The 14194-nt window shown below is 34.2% G+C and overlaps 1 protein-coding gene across 10 annotated transcripts in view; it reads right to left on the bottom strand.

The window, feature by feature from the left end:
- Positions 1 to 14194, bottom strand: part of MIPOL1 (mirror-image polydactyly 1) — a 320015-nt gene that overhangs the window by 260939 nt on the left and 44882 nt on the right. The window contains exon 3 of one of the 10 annotated variants that reach the window (XM_055088392.1): positions 1832 to 1906. The exons of the other annotated variants lie outside the window; for them this stretch is intronic. The gene's annotated coding sequence lies outside the window, so the exon portion shown is untranslated. The remainder of the gene's footprint in view (positions 1 to 1831; positions 1907 to 14194) is intronic. 10 annotated transcript variants of the gene reach the window in all.

Genomic DNA, 14194 nt, shown 5'->3' with positions numbered 1-14194 from the left:
GAGTCCCAAAACATACCAGGCAATTCTTATAAATCTAATGAAACTAAATCATTCATATATAGCACTGACTGCAAGTGAAACTTCTAGTACCCTCTTATACTGCAAGACCAATACCTATATTCTTTCACTGGTAAACCCTAACTGGCATGTTAGAGATAATAACTAAGCTATGCTTTTGTAAGTACTAAAATTTGTAAGAAAAATAATCTCTGACAAATGTAAAACAAAATACTCGGTATTATTGTAACTAAACAAAATGGTCTAAAACTAATTGTTTTTAAGGAACTCCAACAACAAAAATAAAAACTAGAGCACAGGTATAATATCATTACAAGCACGTTTTAAAACATAAAGAGGAGCAGGTAGTACACAAAATAAAACACACCCCAGTTTTACTTAAGCCATTCCCCCACCTTTTACTTTCTTAGGCTAACATTCAAAACAAATTTACTTGAACACTACTCGATGCTTATTAACTAAACTTATACAAACTTTCAGAAACGTATTTATTATACATTTGAGTTACGCTATAATCAGTAAGTCTGTATTAACACGTATGTATTTGTAGCAGTAAACCTATTCAGAATCATCCCTTTAACTTTCTGCAAAATTGAACATATTCTCAAATATTACCAAGAGCACAACAAATGTTTAATTCTCCAATAAATACAAAAGATACTTGCAGAGGATAATGTTTAACATACCAATATTTTTTGGTGGGGGAGGGAACATTACTTCTTCTATTATGCTTTTAAATGCATTAAAATAACCATATTCTAAGTCACGGCCTATGCAAGCTATAAAAATAAAATAAACCAAAATGTTAAACAGTCTTGCCACTAAGCTTAAAATGTACAGCACATTTGCTTTGCCCTTGATGTCATAGTCTTATTTTTCAATTCCTATCTTGTACACTGTAAGTTAATTGCTTTTGGAAAGTACTTATTATTCATGTAAAAATTAATGTGCCAATGTGTTTAAATCCTCTTAAATGACCATTCATGCATCTTTCTTCTTTAAGTACCAATGAAATCTGTCAAAAGACATCAATGCAAAATGGTCTTAAAGAAAGTTGTAATAGAGATTTCTTTCTGCTAACACAAGATTTTCACATTCACCAACTTTACTTAAATTCCATTAATTTTTTAAGCTACTTTTAATAAATTCACCAAGTAAAATTTTTAGGCCCCGAAGTCTGTCATTTGTGTTCCAGCTGACATTATGAATATTAATAACAGTGTTATCCTGATTAAATAGGCTTCATATGAAATCCCTGTGAATCCTATAGCTCAGACATCTCATTTTTCCAACTCTTTATGAATTTGGATTCAGACATGAAACTGGAAAAATCTTAAAAAACAGATTTAATGGCACATTTGCATACTGTCAAGCAAAAATTAGATGTTCTAATAATTCAATTAATTACAACTTACATATCTATATATTGTAATAGGACTAGAAGATTTTTGTAAACATCAACATATTTTACACATCTACTCATTATAGGACAAAGGATTAAGACTATTAAAATACTGATTCCTTTCTTTACACTCACCTTAAAGATTTGATATCAAGAACTTTTCAATAAAAAATTATATATTCACATTAAAACCAGTGGGATGACTTTTATAGTAGACATCAGATAAACTAGGCTTCTTAAAGTGCTAAATCATTATATCACAGACAAAATATGTTAATTGCTTTATCATTATTAATGTCACCAGGTTCAAGCAGCAAAATAAAATCTAACTAAACTTTGTTTTTGTGTTAGAAAAAATTACCCATGTTAAAAAAGAAAAATAAAATCTTTACTATAACAGACAGAACATACCATATCAGCATCTGTTAAACTAAAATCTTCTCCATCACAGATTCCTGACCTCATTCCTCCAAGTTGTTTTTAGTTCTCAGAAGAAGTGAAAAAAGGAGAAATTAATAGCCAGGGAAACCACATGCCCCTTTCTCTCTCTAAATATACTGGAATCTGAATATATCTACCTAATTTCCTACTTTCATCCTATCAAAAAATGGAGATTGAAAAAAATTAAACAAACATCTCTATGCTCTCAAACGGGACTTGACTTTCCTTGTTTACTCAGCAGTAAAATACTTGATGAAACAAAATTTGTTCTTTGACTAGTCTAAAATTTCTAATCTGCCTAAAAAATTATAAGTAATTCTGACATTTATCCTTCAAAATTAAACAATCCTTCTTTGATAGAAAGGCACTTAAAGAAGGAATTTCATTCCCCAATGTAACAACATCCAGGATTTTTTTAAACTTATTTTAAATAGGAGATACCCTTCTACCTTCCTCCACAAAAGCCACACATGGGCAAGGTGATCGGCTGACTTTGTTTAATGGAGTTTTTTTCATAATGCCTCCTTAGTTAATAACAAATTTGTGTAATGTGAATCCAAAGTGTCATACTAGGAATCATTTATAATACTGCCTCATATCCAACTATATGTAACTCCAGTTATATCTAACTATAACCATGCCAAATTTTGGATTTTCTAGATTGAGAAATGTTGATAATTTCTGCACTGGAATGGTTTCATTAAATGGCCAAAGGAGAGCACTGTATTTCTGAGAGCCAGATATTTTAACATATAACTCAACATATACAACATATGCATATTTTCTACTGCTGGATTTTCATCTTATGAGACAAAAGTCTCTCAAATAGCCACAGTTCCTGGCACATTCTCTCACAAAAAGAATTCCTTTTACATCACAGCCCACTCCCTACCAAGCTCCAGGCAACCAAAGTTCCCCACAGCCTGGAAAAGCAAGAAAAGGTTTAGGGAGAAAGGATAAAAGTAGCCCCATGCAATAGCTATCAAATTTTTAAATTCATATACTATTTAACCCCTACGCTACTAAAAGTCTTTTTAAAATATGTAGAACATATTTGTATGTACAAAGATACACACTGAAGCAGTATTTATTTGTATGAGAAAATACTCATGCTTTAGTCATACTGAACTTCTTTCTGTTCTTGAACTCACCAAGCTTATTCTTGCCTCAGAACATTTTTATACTTACTATTCCCTCTGCCTAGAATTCTCTTCTCTAGATCTCTAAAATATTTTTTCTTATCATTTAGGCCTTGCTCAAAATTCACCTCTTCAAAAAGGTATTGCCTGGCCATCCTATCTAAAGTAGAAACTCCTCTCTCACTCTCATCACATTACCTGTGCTACTACCTTCATGAAATCCATTTGTTTAGGTTTTATTTCATTGTTTTTGATATGTATCAGCCAACTATGTATAAGGAAATTACATTCAGACACAGCCCTTGCTTTTCTCTTTCATCTGTGTCCTTAGAAGGGTGTTTGGCATACAGTAAGTACTCAGTATGTATTTGATGGGCACACAGGTGGATAGACAGATGTGGAAGATTCTCTCAACAAGTATTTGTTAAGCACCTATATTTTATGTGTCAGTCAACTGTTCTAGGATTTAAATATAAAATAAATAGGTAAGACAAATAAATTTCCTACCCAAAATAAATCTTTAGCTAAAACAATACAGGTACAGAACATGGATAAATTAAAGACAGAAAAAAATGTAAAATTACACTTACATATGTAAATGTACATGCTTGAATAGGATATACATAGGAAACTATTACCACTGGTTACTCTGAAGAAAGGGCCTAAAAGAGTTGAGGTAGGGAAACTGAGAGACTGAGGGAAAGAAGTATTTCTGTTTCATTTTATATCTATCTATCTGTATAATTTGATATTTTTTTACCAAGTACATGTATTATTTTTAACTTAATGATCAAATATTTATTAATAACCTTGGAATTTAACAAGAAACTTTGAAGGAAGCCACATTATATCTAAGAGATTCAAAATGAATAGAAAGAAAGTAATCTTTATGACTCCCTTGAAACTTTGAAAAAATAATTAATGCCTAATTAACTTTTATAATTATACTTTGTTATGGCTGTTTGCTTGCTTGCTTGGTTTATGTAGAGTGAAAAGTTCTAATTTAACTAATATATGGCAGAAATTTTTTAGAACAGAAAAGTTTAAAATGAATGAGTTTCCTGAGAATTAAGCATATATTTCTTAAAACAATCACACTGCTTTGTTCAATTAGGGACTATTATAATAGTCTTAGTGTTCGGGATTCTAACGTTTAAAAGTTTATAATAGAAATTACTATCAAAAAAGACGAACTACTTCCCATCATTTAAAATCATGGAAGGGCATCAAATTAAGAGGAAATAAATATTTAGTGTTTAAGATATATGGCTTTCAGATTTTCAAAACCTGGAACACTGAATACACCAGATGGAACACTGCAATAGCTTTCAGTGCCAGTTACAAACGACACTTTGGGAATGAATCTGGTATTGCATGGCCTACTGATAAAATTTTAGAAAGCAAAACTTTAAAACTAGCGTTATTTTCAGAGGGTTAATGGGATACAGGATTTTCTAAAATATCCTGAAACGTTTTGCCCTAGGCCAAACTAAACTAAATCACTTAATCTAGCACGGAACAGAATATAAAAGCAAAGTCATCTTATAGAATAGTTTCTCTAGAGAACAAACAGCCTGTTTTCTTAAGATTCATGTGATTGCCAAGTTCTGATGCAAGGACACACTCCTTCACACAAAGGCTTACATTTCCACACAACTAACTGAAGTTCTTGGAAAATCAACGGTAAAAAAGTATTAAGAGTAACTTAAATCGATCTGTAATGACAACCGGTATGAGCAGCCACTTGAAATCAAATGAAAGAACAGTTGTCAGAAAACGTCTTTCTAAAATAATCATATATTAATTCATCATATTTCATAATGCTTACTAACAGACTTTATCAAAAAACTGTTTAATAATTCTCTATAGTTTATATAGTTAAATAATAAGTAGTAACAGGGACATTAACAAATAACATCAACATACTCTAATAACAAGTTATACTTTTTTGTATTTTGAATACTTTTTTTAGTATTAATTCTTTTCTTTTTTAATTGAAGTATAGTTGATTTACAATGTTGTGTTAGTTTGCATTTTATATACTTAATAGCAATTCATACATTGTATAATAAATATAATGTTTATCTATGCAATTTGCTAAAATTACAGTACCTAATCATTCCCAATAGACAGTGTGCTGTATGCAAACTACGCATTTCACTTTTTAAATTGTAATGTTAAAGGCAACTTCTAGGTTGCAAAATACAATTACTGGAAACAAAATCTTTAAAGAAAGTACAACAAATGTTATGCTTGCAGCTCTAATTTCTTGTTCAATATCAAGAAAGTCACAGCCATCAGCTTCATTTATCTGACGACCTACTAAAGCTCATGTAACTTCTTAAGTCATTCTTAATAAATGTTTTTGTTAGTGAAAAGTATGTAATAAGAATATGATCTTTAAGTAGGTAATCCATAGTTAATGTAAAATAAAATATAATATGAAAAGGAAAAATACAAGAAGCCAACCAGATAAATTTCCTTCAATAAACAATTTTATTCTTTCTGCATTTAAAATTATAAGATAATGTCAACTATAAATTATAAGTATTATACTAGCTCTTTTGTTCACCACACCATAAAGAGTTTCTTAAGATCTAGAAGTATATGTTCACTAAAAATCTGTTTCAGGAAAGTTATTTTTTAAAAAGTCTCAAGATGGCAAAACAACTGAGTTAAAAATATTACTTACAAAATTAACAGTAATACAACTGTACAGTGTTCCAAAGTACTAAATTAAGCAATGTGTGCTGTTAATTTTTTAAGACATTTTCCAAAAGACAATGCTCTTTCATTTTAAAAAATAAGAATTTTATTTCTTTTAAGAAATTCCATCTCTATGATGTGTTGATTTATACTATAGTCATGATTATTACAAAATGGCTGTATGAATAACCTGACATTTTACACTACTAACTGTATAAGAAAACCTTTTATAAACTGTGTAGAAAATAAAGAGAAACCAAAAACTGAAACTTATCTAGTCATAAATATTAAAACTATTATAAAAGAGCAGTCAAACATTATAAGGCTTCTGGTGGAAGTAACACTAACTAATAATAACTAATAAAACATATTATCCTGGGGTAGGAGTTGTGGGTAGAGACTGGGGGAGGGAGGAAAGCAGGATTCACAGGGCAGGCAGAATATGGCGTGTAAATGAAACAAGATTAACTATCATGAACTATGAAGGATAATTGTTGAAGCTGGGTTATGAGTACATAGGGGTTCATTATTCTGTTTCTCTACTCTTCGATGTTTGCAATTTTCCATAATAAATAGTTTAAAATACATATTATAAAATAAAAGAGTATATACACTATCATTTACTTTCACAGAACTAGCAATGAGTATTCCATTTTATAATAGAATGTTATCAAAATCTCATCAGTCTCATGTCTGATACATATATATGCACAACATATCACACAACAAATATTGCACATCTTCCACGAATATATACACACACACCTCACACGGATTCTATACTGCATGTCATTTAGAGAAAAACCTAAAAATTTCATCTTAGTATGTAGGAACCGAAAAGAGAATATTATCCGCTGAGGGATATGTACTTTATTTATTAAAATGCTTTGGAATTACTCCCTGACCTTAAATTTAACAATTTCCTGAAAGTAAGACCTTATGTTACCAATGACCTAGTGCATATGGGAAACTGAATAGGTATACTCTGTCACCTTTAGCAAACATTCTCTTCACCAAGCCACTTAGAGGCCATCTGCTGAACCCTGAAGCAACATCCTAGTTAGTTACTGCTAGACTTGCAATGTAAGTAACCAAACTTATCATTTGTTGCAGCCATAACTATATGAATCTGAAATATTCCCTAATTTCATCTTAAAAGACATGTATTTCCATTGCTAGAGATGTTTTTCATTTGTAGAACAGTCATAGTTCTTTGTATATGCACAATAATTACCTCTTAGTTAACAAAGATGGTGATTTAGAAGAATCATAAGCAGAAATAGTGACAATGACTATACTACCATGTCTCAAAATTTCAACACCTTTCACCATTTAATAGGTAAGTCTATACTTGCTAGGACCAACAAATTCAGGTAAATTTTATACTTCTTCACAACGTTTAAAAATTATTTTAATAAATAACTCTTCATATCAGTGAAAGAAATAATTATGTCTATAATCTTTCACTAAGGTGAAATGATAGTTTGTCATAGGTCAGGTCCCACATTCATTTTCATTTTTATCTCTTCATTTTGAGGAACTGCAAATTCAAATCCCATTCCAGTTGAAATAATTTAAGCATTTGCTGAAATGCCTCCTGAGAACTACCATTGGAAACTTTGAAATACTGACTAAAATATATATATATATATTTTTGCGGTACACGGGCCTCTCACTGTTGTGGCCTCTCCCGTTGCGGAGCACAGGCTCCGGACGTGCAGGCTCAGCAGCCATGGCTCACGGGCCCAGCTGCTCCGCGGCATGTGGGATCTTCCCAGACCGGGGCACGAACCCGTGTCCCCTGCATCGGCAGGCGGACTCTCAACCACTGCGCCACCAGGGAAGCCCTGACTAAAATATTTTAAAATATATTTTTAAAAACATAGATAAGCTCAAAAGGAAGAACAAGAAATATCCACATGTCAAAACCAAACCATAACAAAGAGTAGGACCTGAAACCAAGTAGTCCACGAGAAGATTGAGACCAAATAGGCTTAAAGGTTAGGGTTCAACTATGCAGACTTTCCCCTTTTTCCAACCACCTGCTCAATATCTGAGCCAGACACAAGGCACCCACCAAATTAGGTGGAAAAGTTAACTACCTAAGATCAAAACCAAAAGCCTTTGCCATAGTGGGGGCAAGGAATCCAAACTTGTACTTAAGCCAATCAATTAATGTAAAACTGGTTAGCAAACTGAGATCATATAGTACAGCCAGAAATTTAAAACGGGGTGGGGGGAGGAAAAATAAAGAGAGGGAGAAGTAGGTCATGAGCTAGATTCATTTATAAGATAATTTCTTTTGAAAATAAACTCATAGCCACAAAAAATTATAACATATATGAAAGAATTTAACATAAGGAAAAGTAGTACAGGTATACAAAAGAGAGAGGTGGAGACTCATACTTGAACAACTAGAGAAAACTAGGCAACCTGAAATCAATCTTCAAAATAGGTATAATTTTTAAATTGCCAGATTGATAAATCAACACAACCCATTAAATAAGAGCAGGCAGTTTTTACAGACGCATAGATCGATATAAAAATGAACCAAGTAGAGATCGTTTAGAAATAAGAAATGTTAATTGAGGTTGAAACTCTATAGATGAAGTAAAAACTAGAAAACAATAGAGCACAGAATTAATGATTTGGAGGAAGAAGGGAAGAAACTCCTCACAATGCTGCACAGAATAATAGAGTTTAAAAATATGAAAAAGTAGTTAAGCAACATGGAAGATAAAATAAGATGCTCCAACATATGCCTAATAAGAGTTAGAGAAGGGGAGAACCATAAAAAGAAAGGAAAAGCAAAATAATTATGCGTACCCTAATTAGGACAGAAAATGTGTCCCTGGAAAAGAGTAATTGAATCAGAGTTATACAGTATTAATATCACATAATTCCCATGGAGATGCAGTCCCAGCAACACATTCTGGCAATGATCTTTCATTTTCTTCATATTTCCTGAAACTACTGCACATCTACATTGTTTTGTTAGCTACAAACCACAGTGATGCACATAATACCCTTCATAATACCAAGAGATGTTTGAAAATGCTAAACTTGTTGATCTTTATCCTCTGTTTCCTCAACCTTTCCATCAAGGCAGAAGCAGTCACCAATATAACTGTATGTTAATATCCAGTGTGATACTATTTCTTCATTTTTTAAGTCCAGCACTATCACTTGCACATCTCTTGTCACCAAGTTAGTCAAAACTGTTTGCCAAAGATCAAAATAAATGGCAGAATGCAAAGCCATACTTAAAGGATGAGAGCATATAGTACAGTCTGCAGTCTTAGTTTTCACAAGCTAAGTCATATTACAACTCTTGAAGCATAGGAAAAATATGTATTAGTAATGTTCTACAAAGTTTTTCTTTATATACACAGAAATAAAAATAGGACTCAAAAAAAAAAATCACCTGGACCCACATCTACATTCTTTCTCAGGAAGCTAGTAGAGAATGTGCTCCACCAAAACATGGGAGTAAAGTATGAAAGAGGTGAAAAGAACACCCAAGGTCATGGTGAGAAAAATCACAGGATAATAGGTATACACCAGACATACAGAAAAACCATTCAAAGTTGACAGCATTAAGAAAACTCCAGGGGCTTCCCTGGTGGCGCAGTGGTTGAGTCCGCCTGCCGATGCAGGGGACACGGGTTCGTGCCCCGGTCTGGGAAGATCCCACATGCAGTGGAGCGGCTGGGCCTGTGAGCCATGGCCGCTGAGCCTGCGCATCCGGAGCCTGTGCTCTGCAACGGGAGAGACCACAACAGTGAGAGACCCAGGTATCGCAAAAAAAAAAAAAAACAAAGAAGACTCCAGGAGCAATTTGTTCAAGAAATAGGAGTTTGAGAAGAGATTCATATAAATGATAAGAGAGTTTGGGGTTGAATCAATAATAAATACACAGAAAACCAAGAAACAAGTAAATAAAATAGCAAAAAACTATGCAGGGGAGGGGGAAGGGAAAATAATCAAAATATACTACCTGTATTAGTTGTGAATAGCATCTACATGACCATAATAATGTAAATGCTATATATTTTTTCTATACAAAATTATAATATAACTATATTATAACAGAAAGTGAACATGTGTACTGGGGCAGAGGTATAGAAGAGACCTATATCCTTGTCTTAGTTACCAGGATCAGCTCTCCCAACTTTCATTCTTCCTTTCTATTTGGAAGAGGTTAACAGCTAAAAATTATACTTCACAGTCTCTTTGTTGCTCAAGAGCAACTGGGAACTTGCTCTGAACATAAAAACAAGTTCTACCAAGCAGATGTTCTCTAGCAAGATATGGAAGCAGAAAGTAAAGCAAAGGTCATCTGTCTGCTTTCAGCATGTAAAGTCAGGCAGTTATGATTGTTTCTGGTTGCAGAGACTCTGCAGTCTAATGTCGAGCATTAGCATCCTAGATAAGACAGCCACCTGTGGTGTCAGGGGCAGCAACAGCTTTCTGACCTCTAGATTGCAACAATATCACAACCCTGAACGATGGTCTAGAGATAGTCCCTGACTTCTGTTCCAGCACTTGGAATAATTTTGTAAGCTGTTAATTCCCTATATAAAGGACCTTTTGCTCGAAATACCTAGAGTTGTTGTTTTGGGGTTTTTTTTTTTGGCTTTTTTTGTTTTTTGTTTCTTCTGTCTTATAATACAGTGGTCCCCAACCTTTTTGGCACCAGGGACTGGTTTCGTGAAAGGTGATTTTTCCATGGACTGGGGCAGGTGTATGGTTCAGGCAGTATGAAGCTTCGCTCACTCACTTGCCTGCCACTCATCTCCTGTTGTGTGTCCCAGTTCCTAAGAGGCCAAGGACTAGTACCTGTCTTGGGCCTGGGGGTTGGGGACCCCTGCTATAATCTGACTGATATCCTCCCCATCTTTGAAAGCAGTAAGTCCATTAATTACGATAAAACTAGGGTAAGGAGGATCAAGAAGCTGGCATATAAGCATGCTATACAGAAATATTTCAGGAGATCTGATTCAAGATGGTGATATAGGAAAATCCTGAACTCACGTCCTCCCATGGCCACAACAAAGCTACAAATACATACATGCAGAATAACTCTCCCTGAAAGGCAACTAAAAACTGGATGAACAGAGTCTCCACGACAAAGGGTAAAAGGACAACCTCGAGGCAGGTAGGAGAGGCAGAGATGGTCTCCCCAAGTGAAAAAACACACCCCAGCTTCAGCAATCCACAGACAGGGAAGACTACAAAGGTATGGTTATTTCCCCTGGGAGGGGAGGATTCAAGCTCCACATCAGGCACCCCAACCCCTAGATCCTGCACAAGATAGAGAAGCCCCCAACAGCTGGCTTTGAAAACCAATGCAGAATATGCCCAGGAAAACTAAAGAACTGCAGGAAATGGAAAACCTGCTCTAAAGGGCTTGAGCACAGACTCATACCACCCAAAAACCAACATGAAAACATCTGGTTGAAAAGCACATGGAATGAAGGTAAAGGGGTTCCACCCACTAATCTTGAAACGTCTGCTGGTGAGGCAGGAACAGTTGGGACACTCCCTGGAGTTTGAGATACTGATGAGAATCTTTTGTGATCTCAGGCTACCTTGCAGATGCTGGGGCTGGGGGGTGCCATTTTGAAATTCTCCCTCTAGCTTGTTAGCACCAGAGAGCACACCCTGAGAGCCTTGCCCACCCCTGTCTCTGCTGGGTCTCACAGCCAGAAGGGTGACAACTGCACCCATCAGCTCACTGCAGCAGCCACCATGAGGCCCTGAAGCCAGCTCCAACCACCAACACTCCATACCAGCAGTCACAGCCCCAACATAAAAGAATGCAAAAATACAAAGAATCATAAGAGATTACTGTGAACAGTTATACACCAATAAATTGGACAACTTAGAAGAAATGGATAAATTCTAAGAAACATATAATCTTCCAAGACGGAATCATGAAGAAACAGAAAATCTGAATAGACAAATTACTAGTAAGGAGATTGAAACCATAATCAAAAATCTCCCAAAAAACAAAAGCCCAAAACCAGATGGCTTCACTGGCAAATTCTACAAAACATTCAAAGAAGATTTAATACTTAACCTTTTCAAGCTCTTCTATCTGAAGAGGGAAATCTTCCAAACACATTTTATGAAACCAGCATTACCCTGACACCAAAACCAGACAAGGACACCACAAAAAGAAGAAATAAGAGGCTAACATCCTTGATGATCATCAGTGCAAAAATTCTCAACAAAATACTACCAAACTGAATCCAACAATACATTAAAATGATCATACACTACAATCAAGTGGGATTTATTCCAGGGAATCAAGGATGATTCAACATCTGAAAATCAATCTACATGATACATCACGTTTTAAAAAATGAAAAATAAAAATCATGATTATCTCAATGGATGCAGAAAATGTATTTGACAAAATTCAACATCCATTTATGATAAAAATTCTCAACAAAGTGGGTATAGAGGGAACATACCTCAACATAATAAAGACTAAATATGACAAACCCACAGCTGAATGTTTAAAAACTGAAAGCTTTTCCTCTAAGACCAGGAACAGGACAAGGATGCTCACTCTCACCACTTTCATTCAACAGAGTATTGAACATACCTATCCACAGCAAACAGGCAAGAAAAAGAAATAAAACGCATCCAAATCAGAAAGAAAGAAGTAAAACTGTCATTATTTGCAGATGACATGATACTATATAGAGAAATTCATAAAGATTCCACCAAAAAAACAACAAACCCAGAATGGTTAGAACTAATAAATGAATACAGTAAAGTTGCAGGATACAAAATCAATATACAGAAATCTGTGGAATTTCTATACACTAATAATAAACTATCAGAGAAGGCAAATTTAAAAAAAATCTCATTTACAACTGCATCAAAAAGCCTAAAATACCTAGAAATAAATTTAACCAAGGAGATGAAAACCTGTACACTAAAAACTATAAGATATTGATGAAAGAAAATGAAGAAAACACAAAAAAATGGAAAGATATTCTGTACTGATTGACTGGAAGAATTAATATTGTTTAAATGTCCATACTTCCCAAAGCAATCTACAGATTCAATGCAATCCCTATCAAAATTCCAATGACACATTTAACAGAACTTGAACATATAATTCTAAAATTTGTATGGAACCACAAAAGATCCTGAATAGCCAAAACAATCTTGAGGAAGAAGAACAAAACTGTAGGTATCACATTCTCTGACTTCAAACTACAGTTAATCCTTGAACAACTCAGGGGTTAGGAGTATTGACCCCCCATGTAGCTAAAAATAACATATAACCTTACAGTCGGTCCTCCATATCCAAGGGTCTGCATCTTCAGATTCAACCAACTGTGGATACTGTAGTACTGTAGTATATTTTTATTGAAAAAACTCTGTGTATAATGAACACACTCAGTTCAAACCCGTGTTGTCCAAGGATCATCTGTATACTACAAAGTAATCAACAGTATGGTTTGGGTGCAAAAACAGTACACAGATGAATGGAAAGCAACTGAGAGCCCAGAAATAAAGCCATACATATATGGAAATTTAATCTACAAAAAAGGAGCAAAGAACATACAATGGAGACAGGACAGTCTCCTAAATCAGTAGTTTGGGGAAACTGGACAGCCACATGTAAAAGAATGAGACTAGAGCATTACCTTACACCATATACAAATATTAACTCAAAAGGAATTAGACTTGAATGTAAGACCTGAAATCATAAAATTCCTAATAGAAAACATATGCAGTAATCTTACTGACATTGGCCTGAGGCAATGTTTTTGTGGATCTAACCCCAAAGACAAAGGGAAACAAAAGCAAAAATAAATAAATGGGACTACATCAAACCAGAAAGCTTCTGCACAGCAAAGAAAACCATAATCAAAATGAAAAGGCAACCTACTGAATGGAAGAAGATATTTGTAAATTATACATCCAGTAAAGGGTTAGTATCCAAAATACATAAAAACAACAAGAACAAAACAAACAACCTGATTTAAAAAGTGGGCAGAGGATCTGAGTAGACATTTTCCAGAGAAGACATACAGATGGGAAAATAAAAAGAAAAGATGTTAGAAATCAATATTTATGAGGGAAATGCAAATCAAAACCAAAACGAGATATTATCTCACACCTGTTAGAATGGTTATTATTGAAAAGACAAGAAATAACAAAATGTTGGAGAAGATGTGGAGAAAAGGGAACCCTCATAATACTGCTGGTGGGACTGTAAATTGGTGCAGCCACTATGGAAAACAGTATGGAGATTCCTCAAAAAATTACAAATAGAACTACTGTATGACCCAGCTATTCTACTTATTTTAGATAGTAATTTAGATAGTAATCATGACTCTTTCAACTATCACTTTCTTTTCAGCTGCTTGGATAAAATCATACATAAAATCCACCTAACTTGACCGAACCCATACAGTTTCACATTTTATATTTACACTACAGTCCTGTTCATAATATATAG

Source organism: Physeter macrocephalus, chromosome 11, assembly GCF_002837175.3.
Source record: "Physeter macrocephalus isolate SW-GA chromosome 11, ASM283717v5, whole genome shotgun sequence".
Taxonomy (NCBI): domain Eukaryota; kingdom Metazoa; phylum Chordata; class Mammalia; order Artiodactyla; family Physeteridae; genus Physeter; species Physeter macrocephalus.
The sequence above is the reverse complement of the archived record's forward strand: the minus strand, read 5'-3'. Positions and strand labels throughout refer to the sequence as shown.